This window comes from Schistosoma haematobium, chromosome 4, assembly GCF_000699445.3.
Source record: "Schistosoma haematobium chromosome 4, whole genome shotgun sequence".
NCBI classification, from domain to species: Eukaryota; Metazoa; Platyhelminthes; class Trematoda; order Strigeidida; family Schistosomatidae; genus Schistosoma; species Schistosoma haematobium.
The window spans coordinates 26103129-26116921 of record NC_067199.1 but is presented as its reverse complement, the minus strand read 5'-3'; the positions used below and the strand labels follow the sequence as shown (position 1 = coordinate 26116921).

General features: G+C 40.2%; 1 protein-coding gene across 1 annotated transcript in view; it reads right to left on the bottom strand.

Moving 5' to 3' along the window:
• MS3_00007755 (uncharacterized protein) overlaps positions 1 to 5728 on the bottom strand; it is a 58585-nt gene extending 52857 nt beyond the window's left edge. Inside the window, exon 1 of the mRNA XM_051216081.1 lies at positions 3108 to 5728. The gene's annotated coding sequence lies outside the window, so the exon portion shown is untranslated. The remainder of the gene's footprint in view (positions 1 to 3107) is intronic.
• Positions 5729 to 13793: the final 8065 nt, after the last annotated feature.

Genomic DNA, 13793 nt, shown 5'->3' with positions numbered 1-13793 from the left:
GATAAGACGTATATGGTTGACCCTATCAGAAGCTTTTGAGAAAGCAAGATAAATGATGTCAACCCTTCCTTTGCGATCAAGGACGCTTGCCCATCTGTCCACCTCAGTCAGCAGGTTGGTTACGCAAGAGTGACACTTCCTGAAACCATGTTGTTGGGGTGAGAAGAAGTTTAAGGATAATAAATAGTCGTGTGAACCATCGTAAATCAAGGAAACTCCAGTTTTTGCTTGTCGAAGAGAGGCTGCATAACGGAATGAGCTTTTCGGATTGGAGACAAATTTATCTGGCACTGAAGCCTTTCTTCTCTTATCTCCTTTGTGCATATGTTTGTCTTGCCTGTACGCGCCGTTTTTATCAGTTCGTTTGTATTCTACCCAACAGTGCATTTTGCGGCTTAGCGAACGAAGAGTGCGATTCGTGTAGCTTTTGGGTACCGCTTGAGGAATTGACTGCTTCGTAGCACATAAGAGAGTGTGCAGCGAGAAATCCCAATGAGCATCCACATCAAGCTAAGAGTGAACATTCCAACCCACTTGTTGTAGATAGTCCTGAAGAGCTGATGCATTTAGCCGTTTGAAGTTCCAGCGCCTGTTGTTGGTGAGATATATTAGCTCACTTTTGCTGACAAAACTGAAGGGTACAGCGGCGCGATGGCTTTTCTTCAGGGGAACCAGGATTGAGAGGTTGTCAAATAGGAACTCTCCGTTTGTAAATACCCACTCTAGGCGCTACGGTGTCTGACTGTTTCCCAAACGAGTTGCCGACTTCACATTTTCGCATAATACTAGATCCTCAATGAGATTGAAGAACCGAGCTTCAGTTAAGTGTTGACCTCGAATTTATATGTGTTTCGCGAAACTGACTCTAAGGAGATTGAAGTCCCCTAGAATCATGATATGAGTGAATCCGAGACTCGTGGAGCGGGATAATTACAAATTATTCAAGTGTAGCAGAGTGAACATCTGGACATCTGAAGTAGGAATTAATGCTTCTGAAGGATTTAACGGAAAGTAATAACACCATCGATTCTGGTAGACGATTCCACAACCTAAGTGAAGAGAACAAATTTTTGTGTGGGCTTATTTATAATTCAATGATAAAGAATGTTCTTTTCGGCTCGCTTTATCACTGAGCCGTAGAAGCGATCTGTCGTGGTTAGGAGGGTTATTGGTGTTATGATATATTATGATAGTATTCCCCTTTAATCACTTTCTACTGAACATGTTGCGAATGTAAAGCTTCCTGAAGACCTGAGTAGGGTTTATTTTTCGTCCAAGTACTTTTTCAATCGATCCATTTCAAACTCGTGTTAAGAAATCAATACATTTCTTAAGTGTATGGGACGTGATCTGAATGCTTTTCAAAACAAGGTCTTAATCAAACACTAAAACGGTTTGAAATAACTCAGTAATGAGAATGCCTAAATTTCTGAAAAGAAGCCTCAAGGCAGGATGCTAGATTGACTACTCGGTAATATTTATAATAGGTGTTTAGATTGCTACATAGGATGACGCCCATGTCGTTTTCTGCTGTGATGCGAGATACAAGGATTGTTTTAAAAGTATGAGGTGAATATGCCACTGCTCTCAGCTCTGAGCATTCTGCTAAATTGCATATTGAGGACAGGGAAGCAGAACGCCGCGTCAACTATTTTCAAATAATAAACTCTATCCTTTCTTCTCTCCGATGAGTCAGTTTTATAGTCAAAATACAAAAAGTTGGTGAAAATATTTTCCTTGGTAAACACGCTCAGATATATGGATCTAGGGCCAGTGAGATGCCACTGGGCCCCAGCTAAACCATCCGGCAGTCGGGTCACTGAATAACGAATGGCTTGTCGATTCTCATCTACTGAAGGAACAGCCAATGTGCATCAAAGAATTGCTCACCACAGACTGGCCCATGTGTTGGTAGTCGCACTGTGTTTCTTGTACCCACCCTTGCAAATGTATTTCAGTAATAACGACATTTATGTTGTGCAGTCATCAAATAAGCCATTGTATCTGGATACGATGAGAGAGTAGCCATGATGTTTGTCTTCGACGTTAGTTGGTTGATCAGACCATTCCCGTCTAACCTGCGTAGGCCACCAGTTATTTGAAACATCATCCGTGTTGGTGATCTACGCTGATGAGTCCGACGTGCTCCGAAGACGCAACATTTTAGTGATCTACCAGAAACTTCCCATAAAATAACAATGACGAAAACGCTTTAGAGATCTGCTTAGTTGTCTAAAGTTTTGGGAATATTTCTCATGAAAGAAGGACTACCTCAGTTACAAATGGCCTGTGAAATGATTTCAGAAGATTTCAGCTCAATGAGGCTGCAGCACAAAACAATAAGCCATATATCGTCACTAAATTCTGAGCACCAATTGAGATAGGGATGTCTTTATAATTCAGTCGATAGCCAGAAGAAAGTAGAAGGGTTAGGGTAAGCAGTCAGTTTTATATCGGTCTTCATGTACATCTTACCCTGACTGCAGGAAAACCCTTAATACAGGATGAAGCTTGTACAGAGCTTACTGAATGATCATGGTTGTTTCCTTGATAAGCATGAATTTCGAAGAAATTTGGTATTCTCTGACATTCACATGAATGAAGGAATGACGTGGTCGTAGCTAGAGTTATCTCTTGGCTTTCCATTAAATGGATTTGTGTTTCCATTGAATATATTCCAGAGACATACTGTTGTATTGCTGAATCTGAAATAAATTTCCATCGAGAAGTATCTGATCAAGCGATGAAAGCAAAAAAAAATTTTCATCTTATAGTTTAAATATATACTCAAAAATTTATTGGAATTGCGCTGATGGAAAAAATCAAAAAATAGAATCATCGGATCACTCTTTATCATCTTTTGCAAATTGTAAGAATGTTGAATTTATGGTTCATCCTGGTTATAGAACAATAGAATAGAACTAGTAATTTCGTCTATGTGATTCAGAAGGAATATGACAAGAATCGTGTTCCCTCTGTAACAACCTTTTCTTTCCCACAACTCAAACGTAGCTCGTATAAAAGAAATAGTTTGCTATTTTACGCAAGCAAAGTTTGAGTTGTGAAATTTAAAATTGGATATTGAGCGTCGGATAGATTGGCAGTAATATCAAAGTGTGCGGTATACTTGCAAATACGTCAATGTTATTTTTACTCAGCTCTACTTCAAAAGGTTGATTTTTAGAGTTCCGTCTGCCTTGTTTTTTATCGATAACAATTGATTTTACCTCAAACTCGTGCTTTTGGCTTTGAATTAAGCACGAACCCAAAGTATAATGCTTTTCTTAACCATACTTTTGTATATTGTGTATCATTAGACAGTTACTTTGTATCAGTCTTGTTTAACTAATTAAAAGCCTATTTTTAGATGCGTGTTCCTGACCCCTTGGCTTCTCTGGTGAATGTGAAGCCACGTCCAGAGTATCGAAGCTTCTTGAACCGATGTAGTAAATTACGCGATAGATAGTATTCCTTCTTACTGATAATATTATGTGAATGAAGTATGTACTCCTAGGCTCTCCTCTGGCAAAGTATTTACTACAACAATTTCACTACTCTAAGAATTCGTGTCAAAATAGATGTTTCACACTTGAGATGAATTCAGAAGATGCAAAAGGTTATTCGAGATTATTACCAAATTTCACAGCATTCCCTGAAAAACTAAAATTTCACCCTACATGATACGAACGGCTGGGAGGCTTTTAGTAACTTTTAACTACTTCTAATTCTAGGTTATTTGTTAAGTACATGTTTATGAGCTAACGATTATGACTGTTTCCAGGGGCTTGTAGTCGTAGCCAGGTTCTATGACCTAATTAGGTAGTGTTAAAAATTCTGATGTGAACGAGAACAAAGTTCCAAACCTACGAAGCTACTACGTTATTGGTTATTATTTATGCCTGTTATCTTCGATCGGCAGCCTATGCCGACCAGATAACTCCAACCAACTGTCATGATCTCTCCCTTCCAGTCTTTCCCAAATGATACTCACTTCTCTGACATCTGACCCCAATTCTCAGCGCGGCAGTCTTCTTTGCCTCTTTCCCGCTTCTCTTAACTCCAAGATAGGGCTTGACCCTATGCAGTTTGATTTTCATGCAGTGCCACCGATCGTCTCGAGTGTCTCCCTAATTTCCTGCTCATATGAAAGCCAGTCTATTCGCTGACACAATGGGTTCTTCCTCATGATGTCTGGCTAATGGATATGGGGAGTTTCTTCTGAATAGCTATTTATAAAAACCTGTTACTTTTTTCATGTTGGTTGTAATAGTTTTCCATGTTTCATCTCCCCACAATAAAGCTTTCAACGTTCTTATTAAAAATTCTGACTTTGGAATGCGTTTACGAGCTGTCCTCTAGACACAACTTCGCATTTCAGTCATTCGTAAGATTTCCACATGATGGTGATAGTCTCGTCAGGTACTCCATAATGTTAAGGGAGGTTCCACGAAACCTTCCTATCTACACTGTCGAATGTTTTCTCGTAGTTGAAGAGGCTGATGTATAGTGACGAGCTTCATTCAATCGGTTGCTTGGCGATGATCCGAAGTGTCGCAACTCGGTCGGCACATGGTCGATCCATACGAAACTCGTTTTGTTGATCTTAAGGTTGGGTGTCCATTGAATTTTTCGTTTGGTCTCGCAACACTGTTGGAAACTCTCTTGTACTGATAATATTGTGATGCATCCGTAATTCTCGCACTCGATCAAATTTCCCTTCTTTGGTATTCTGTTCAGGTACCCTTCTTTCTGGTTTGTTGGTATTTATACTTCCTCCTAAATCTTTCCCAATAGAACGTAAAGCATCTTTTCAGTTACCTCTATATCTGGTTCTGTTATTCCGTCATTCTTGATTTGTTTGACTAGTTTGCTGATTTCCCCTGTTGTTGGTGCGTTGACATCTATACAAATGTCCGTGTGGGTTACTTTGATGTCCGGTGGGATTTTGACGATGGTCTATTCAAGAGCATTTCAAAGTGTTCTACCCACCTGTTCCGCTGTTCTTGAATTTCATTGATTGGCTTGCCATCATTGTCCATAGTGGTGTCTCTGGTTTTCCATATCTTTTTGCTAGCTCCGCTACATCACATAGTTTTCTCACATTTTCTTCTCTTGCAGCTTTTTCTGCCGCAACTATCTGGTGCTCTAAATATTTTCGCTTGTCAGATCTGTAGCAAGTCTTCACTCGTTTGTCTATGTTCATGTATTAATCCTATGCCTTCAATTTCTTTGTTTTTAATTGACCGTTATTGATTGTTGTTTTTTGTTTCTTGGATCTTGTTCAAGGTATCTGTAGAGATCTCTTTATTAATAATTGCCTGTAGTCTAATAGATAACAATAAGGTTTTACTCCATAGCACACAATTTGGTGTCATGCAAGGGTTAGGTTTTAAATGATACCACAAACGTATGTGTAAACTCTCCTTAGGACAAAAATATGTACGCTTTGTATTTGCCCATCAACTGACATCTACTAATAGGCTCGGTTTGATACTTTCAGTATAATGGTGTTGAAGGAACTTATACTTTATCTCCTCTTAGCCACTCCTACTAACTGATCTTTTGTTCTTCCAAGTTCGTATGATCAATGTGTAGATTAGTATTTTCCCATATCCAAGAACTGTCTTTTACAATTTATATGCAAATTTCAATCAAGTTTTTTGTTTCTCCCGGATGATGTTTAAATCGTGCACTCCTGTGTTATTGATGTAAGCTGTCTATGTTTGTGTTTACAATAGCACTTGAATTTTCGAACCACTGATGATATTTCACAGGGAAGCTTGTAATTATCCACCCTACAATTAATATCATTAGCTTTATTTATGTAATAAGGTGACTCAAAAATACTAATTGACTAATTAAATTAATTCTTCTCACCTTCTCAATCGTTGTGTTTCCCTCAGCGTTAAATTTTGAATATAAATTTTCCGAGTTGTCCCCTGTTTAGCTTTGAGTATTGTGTGGTTAGGATGCAATGTTACTACGCGTATACCTAGCATACCTGTTTGGCAGTTTAATGTCCATATCATTTTTATAGACCAGAGCACTGTAGGTGGCTTTGTGTTGTTTATTTAGACGTTATTACAACGACCAAACGCCAATATTCGTTTTGAACACACAATTAATGACCAACGTTTATTCGATTTGACCAAACGACGTTCTTCTGCTAAGCGTACCAAGCGATTTCTAGTGATTCGTATTAAATAACGTCAAAACACCAGCTCTGTGTTCCGGTTAGACTGTTTTAATTTTATAAATAAATGGATCACACCGAAACCACAGAACACCTCAAACGGCATAGTCTGCGCAATACAGTCACGGGTTTTTTTAATACGTAATAAAGTGTTAAACGACAAGGGGAATAGTTAATAAACAAGTTTGATAGCTGAGAATCAATAAAAATGTCCCGGTAAAATGTGATCAGATGGGGTGATCTTATCCGCAACGCAACCATGTAAGCTTATTGTATCTCACACTGTCATTTGTGCGTTCAAGTAACCACAGATTTTGTCATTTCATAATGTATTTTAAATTAAATAACTAGATTATGTAGTTAATTTTGCTCTGTTTTTAATTTTTATTCGCCACTCCCGACTGCGTTGCACTGTACGTCCATTGCACGCAAGTCATAGTGAGTTTATTCACATAGTTGATTGTTTCCAGATAGACTGTCAGTGCATGATTTTACTGAAGAAAGGTTTGTTGTACTGTAAACTATGTTTCTATGAACAACTGCCTGTCGTCTTCAATATGAAAACAGTATATATGTATCCTTCTTTTTTTCTTAGGTAAGTTCAACTGGCCTATATTTCGTGTTTTGGTTTTATCGGCTTAATTATGTCCATTTAACTACTTTGAGCAATATGTCTTTGCAAATGAAACAATAACTATGACACTTGCTTAGTTTAGTGTTTTTGGTTGTCGTATAATTCAGTTTATTTGAAAGAATTAGGATATACTTAAGTATAGTGCTTGAAGCCTGTAACGAAACAGATCAGTTTAGTAAGTAGAGTTGCCTGTTTCTAATGTGTATACGGATTCAGATCAGTCTGATTAAAAATAGGAAAAAACATGCCTTTGATGCTGTTGCTGTCATACATTATAAGATAGCGATAAGTATGTTTGGTGTTTATTTCTAAACTGTACATCTATCACTGACCATATTTCATGATCACTGTCATTAAACAATTTCCCCAGCAATAACATCGGTAGCAAGGTAGCTAAGTGTCTGAGCTTTTATTTGCCCGCAAAACAGAAGTATACAGTCTTAGAAGATGAGTGTTCTGTGTCTCGATTAAATGCAGCTGGCTGTGGACAAATGTTAAGAATCTTTTTTGACAACTGGGACTTTTAGTTTATCAGACACTTACTCTGCTTGTATGTTTTCCTGTTAAACCAGACGCAGATGCATGGGAATACTTAAATGGGAGCAAAATAATAACAGCATTGCAATACGGTACTAAGCCCATGTTATGCTTTGCACAAGTAATAGTAGCTGACCTTATCTAATATTCATGAACTCAAGGTAAATCACAACTGCATAAATTCTTTGCTAAAAAACATGTGATTTGGTTATTTATATATTCCACATTTCTGACTAAATTCAATATTTTTTCATTTAGAATGCAACAGTAGTGAGCCTTCACAGACCCTAAAAACTGTTTCGTCCTTGGAACTATGGCCCTATGGAACTGTTTACGGGAGACCCAACGAACAGCAGATTATAAAAAGGATGCTGGACGTCCATTTTAGTCTCGCAACCACTCCCAGTATTTTTTGACTTCTTTTACTCTTTCGTTTGGAAAAAAACAACAAAAACTGCAGCTTAACATTACCAATACAACTTTTAAACGGGAACTTGGTTTAAGCCTTTGTTTGATATTCGATTCTTAATGAAAGTTCCTCAATAAATTTTTGAATCTAATGCTACTTTGTTACACTAAGTTACAAGACTTGATCGACGATTTTATCCGACGATAAATGGCTCACACAGGTAGACTTGTAGTGGCATTGGGTCATAACCACACTATCCTAAAAGTTGAACACGAGACAACTGGGAAAATCGATATTCACTATTTAACGCGGAGAGAGACCCAACGATGAAGGCGGGAAGAAGGAATAGAATTTATTCGAGTTGGTTTGATGGCATGGCTCGGCCTTGCAGGCGTGGTCCCTGTTGAATGCTAATTTATATCTTATTCATATTGAATACATTGTTCCATCTGTAGCCTAAGTTTGTTCTCCATCATGTATTAGTTATTGTTATGATGCTGTAGCGGTAAATAAATCCCCAAAATAAATAGCCCTGTAAGTCTTCGACATTGGATGCTGACCATATGTTTTAGTGGTCTCATCTAGCTGAAGGCGCTCGGTCAGGCATCCAAACCAGATCACGTGTGGTAACGCCGTGCTCAACATCTACCGCAATCGCTAGCCAGATTAGATCAGAGAATTCCGATATATTGGTTATCGCCAAATATACTCTTCCGATCTCCTCGGCTGTGTCTTTTGATTTCTCTCGGTGGGTACAAATCATATTAGGTGTTACTGGTAGAAGCGTTGTCAAACACTGAATACCTGTGTCATCCTTCATTGGTGAGACCGAGGTGATCTGGTACACCTAATTGCAACTGTGAGTATGTTCCTTTTTGAGATTTTTATATATAACTGACTTATTTTTTATTTTTTAAACATTGTGATTTTTTCGTGCTTTTTCTTGGATTTATATATATTTTCCCCTCGTTCGTTATCGTACTTCATATTTCATCATGACTGAACAGACACACAAAGTACTCAAGCTTAAGACTTTGTCCCCGCCTTCGTTTCAACTGATGCCTTTCTGGCCCGACAACATCGAAGCCTGGTTTTGCTACGCATCTCCATTGGTGAGCCTAACGTGATCTGGTACACCTAATTGCAACTGTGAGTCTGTTCCTTTTTGGGATTTTTATATATTATTGCCCTATTTTTTTATTTTTTATACATTGTGATATTTTTGTCCCCGTGTTTTATGATATCTATATATTTTTTCCTCGTATTCTCGTACTTGATATTCCCCCTATGGCCGAACAGACTCCTAAGGCATTTAAGATTAAGACCATGTTCCCACCCTCGTTCCAACCCATGACCTTCTGGCCCGACAATATCGAAGCCTGGTTCTGTTACGCAGAAGCCGACTTCCACGAGCACGGCGTGAACGACACACGTGCACAATTCCTCGCAGTAGTCAAGGCACTACCGCGCGAATTCAACAGGTACGTAACACCTAGTATGTTTACTAGTGATGTTTCTGAACCGTACAAAACCTTAAAGCGTTCCATTCTTAAACGAGGAGACCTAACCGATCGACAAACGTTAGACCAACTCTTTAATAACATAGACCTGCAGCACGGTTCTGCGACGGACATGTTGCAAAGAATGAGAGAGGTTATAGGCCCAAGAACTTCCGACGAAGGTCTATTCAAACAACTTTTCTTGTCTAAACTTCCCCAACAGGTGCAAGCGGTTCTGGTCTCGTTTCAGAACAACGCCTTTGACGAACTGGCTGCATCTGCCCATCGTATCCTAGAAATTACGAAATCTTCTACTACCGAGGTTTTTTCAATCAAAGAAAAGCCTCAAACGACTCAGAATGATATAACCGACTTATGTCATACACTTAAGCGTTATCTTAATTTTCGTAACGACCGTAAGTGATCGCACACCCCACGTAGAAGCATTTTACGTAAGCGATCTCTCTCTAGACCACGAGAGACAGATAACCCCAACTGGTGCTGGTATCATAACCAGTATGGAAAGTTTTCCAGAAATTGCAGAAAACCCTGCAATTTTCCCAACACGAAACCGACTGATTCGAAAAACAACTCGGGAAACTCCCAAGCCGGCACGCGTTAACGGCAACCGTAGCCGGCGAACATAGCCGTCTGTTATACGTCATAGATGTGACAACGAGAGTTCGCTACCTCGTCGACACTGGCGCAGAAGTTAGCGTTCTCCCAGCAAATCCTAACGACCGGCTTCAGGAATCGGCTTTTAACTTACAGGCGGCAAACGGAAAACCGATCGCTACGTATGGCAAAGGTACGTTTACCTTAACGTGGGTTTACGCAAACCCATTCACTGGATCTTCGTTGTTGTAGATGTTTCTATGCCAATCATTGGTATGGACCTTCTACAACACCACAATCTGATCATCGACACTCGCAAACGGAGGCTAGTAGACGGAAACACTAATTTGTCCGTTTGCGTAACTTCCTTTTCTGGTTGCAAATTATCCCCAGTCACAGTTAAGCATATGATAGACCCACTTTATCAGCCACTACTCGATAAGTACCCTGGGATACAACAAACTCAACCGAAACTACCGTGTGTAACCAGCAACGTTACACATCACATCTCGACTACAGGACCACCTGTATTCTCTGAAGCACGACGACTAGCTCCTGAAAAGCTCAGGTTAGCGAAAAACGAATTCGATCACATGATAGATTTAGGAATCATACGACCGTCAAATAGCCCTTATGCATCTCCGTTGCACATGGTCCCTAAAAAGGATAGCAACGATTGGCGTCCAACTGGTGACTATCGGCGATTGAACGCGAAAACCATTCCCGATCGTTACTCGTTGCCTCACATTCGCGATTTGACAGCTACCTTGAAAGGTACAACTGTCTTTTCGAAAATCGACTTGGTTAAAGCGTATAACCAAATCCCTATGGCTATTGACGACATACCGAAAACAGCTATCATAACTCCCTTCGGACTCTATGAATTTTTGCGAATGCCTTTCGGTCTACGAAATGCTGCTCAAACATTCCAAAGATTCATAGACGATGTTTTTCGAGGTCTCAACTTCGTACATGCGTATGTTGATGACTGTCTAATCGCAAGTCCGGATAGAGAATCACATCTGAAGCATCTGGATCTTGTTTTCGAACGATTACAAAAACATGGCATTACTGTAAACGTTCAGAAATGCCAAATTGGAACCGACTCATTAGACTTTCTGGGACACACTATCGATGCTCAAGGTATCCGACCCCTTAAAACCAAAGTGGCGGCCATTCTGGATTACCCAGAACCGACCACCGTCAAGCAATTACGCACGTTTAACGGCCTGGTAAGTTTCTATAGATGTTTCACACCGAAATGCGCATTACTCATGAAACCGCTAACCGACCAACTTCGTGGAAATGCGGAATCCATCAATCTGGACAATATCGCGAGAAAAGCATTCTCCGCAGTTAAGGAATTTATCGCTCAAGCAACAATGCTTGCCCATCAGGACACTGAAGCACCCATTAGTGTCGCAGTAGACGCATCCGACTCGGCAATCGGAGGAGTCTTACAACAATGGGTCAGCAACTCCTGGCAACCCTTGGCATTTTTCTCTAGACGGTTGCTAGACACCGAATCGAGGTACAGCACATTCGGTAGGGAACTCCTAGCTATGTATTGTGCTGTACGACATTTTCAACACTATATCGAAGGCCGTGAATTCACTCTTTTCACGGACCATAAACCGCTCACTTTCTCGTTAAGCTCGCCTTCAGACAAGTACTCTCCTCGTGAGTCTCGACAACTGGACTACATTTCGCAGTTTACTTCAGACATTCAACACATCTCTGGAGCGAACAATGTAGTTGCAGACGCCTTATCTTGCATAACTTCCTTGAACAGTTTCCAAGGAATCGACCTTCTGAAACTCGCCGAGCTTCAAAAAGAAGACACTGATCTTCAGCATGAGTTCTTTTCAACAACCCTTAAACTGCACAATAATCATACGATTCAGGTAAGGAAACCTAATTATGCGACACATCTGTAGGTAGGGATCGTCTAATCGTGCGGAATCATTATGGACGCAATGTCTTCAATACATTGCACAAACTTTCTCATCCAGGTGTTCGTGCAACCATCAAGCTTATAGCAGAACGGTATTGCTGGCGTGGCATGAATAAAGACGTGAGGGAGTGGGCACGCTCCTGTGTAAGCTGCCAAAAATCTAAGGTTATCAGACACAATAAATGTCCCTTAGGCTCATTTAAAACTCTCGATGCTCGTTTCGACCATGTTCATCTGGATTTGGTAGGACCGTTACCAGATTCAAATGGATACTCTTACCTCTTAACCTGCGTAGACCGTTTCACTCGATGGCCAGAAGCAGTACCTATCAAGGACATCACTGCTGAAACAGTGGCCCGCACCTTCGTCGAACGATGGGTAGCAAACTTCGGCTGCCCTTCAACCATCACTACAGATCGCGGACGTCAGTTTGAATCTGATCTTTTCCGTCGTCTGACCACACTATTAGGAAGTACTCGCTTCCGAACGACCGCCTACCACCCACAAGCAAACGGGTTAGTAGAACGCTTTCACTGGCAAATAAAAGCTTGATTATCAGCTGCAAACATTTCTCAGTGGATTGACGCCTTTGCACTCGTCTTACTAGGTATTCGCAATGCAGTGAAAGCTGACATTGGATACACTGCGTCTCAACTCGTCTATGGAACGACACTTCGACTTCCAGGAGAATTCGTGGATCCTTCATCCTCTTCAATGAACATGGATCTAGCCTCCTACACGAACAGGCTTACAAAAGCAATGCGTTCAGTTAGACCTGCTTCCACTCGACCACAATCAACTGATGTTTTCGTTCAACCTGACTTACGATATAGTACACATTTCTTCGTACGTCGAGACTCTCATCGACGACCATTCGAAACAGCATACGAAGGACCTTTCAAAGTTCTTCAACACGAATTTAAGTACTATATGGTCGATAAGAACGGAACAAACTATAGCATCAGCATCGATCGCCTCAAAGCAGCGTATTTAGAAGGGAGTCCTATTCACGTCGACTTTCCTTCGTTACAATCGCACAACACGACTCCACTCATAATTCCTCAACCGACAACCAACACTAGCGATGATACTCCGAATGTATCTGAAAATAAACTTAAAACGACGCGTTCTGGAAGAAGAGTTAGATTTCCAGAGCATTTAAACGACTATTGCACGTAAGGCACTACTAGACATTTAATATCATCTCGATCTTTCTTTTTACGATATATAATATATTTTTAAAAAAACAATTTTAATAAGCTTATATATTTTTATTTTTATTCCAAAACTAAAAGCATTATAAATTTTTTTCTAACGGTATTACGTGTAAGTTAGTTTGTATTCCAATTTTTTTCGCCGACATTGTGTTTTTACGCACATACGAGTGTATTTCGACATGCACTTACGTTTTTTTTCTTTTCCAGCCGTCCTGGAAAAGAACGATGACATTTATGAGGAGCTGAAATTTTCATTACACATTTTCTTTTTTTACTATGTTGTACCTCGGTCCCATATAGTAAGGAAAGACGACCAGACGCTGCTAATCCTAGCAAGTTATCAGAAGAGTGTTTACCAACGACAAACTCGCTGGGTTTAAACTTCTGGCTGGCCACGTCTCAGGGTCATCACTAACCCACTAGGGGGGGAGTGATCTGTGGCGGTAAATAAATCCCCAAAATAAATAGCCCTGTAAGTCTTCGACATTGGATGCTGACCATATGTTTTAGTGGTCTCATCTAGCTGAAGGCGCTCGGTCAGGCATCCAAACCAGATCACGTGTGGTAACGCCGTGCTCAACATCTACCGCAATCGCTAGCCAGATTGGATCAGAGAATTCCGATATATTGGTTATCGCCAAATATACTCTTCCGATCTCCTCGACTGTGTCTTTTGATTTCTCTCGGTGGGTACAAATCATATTAGGTGTTACTGGTAGAAGCGTTGTCAAACAC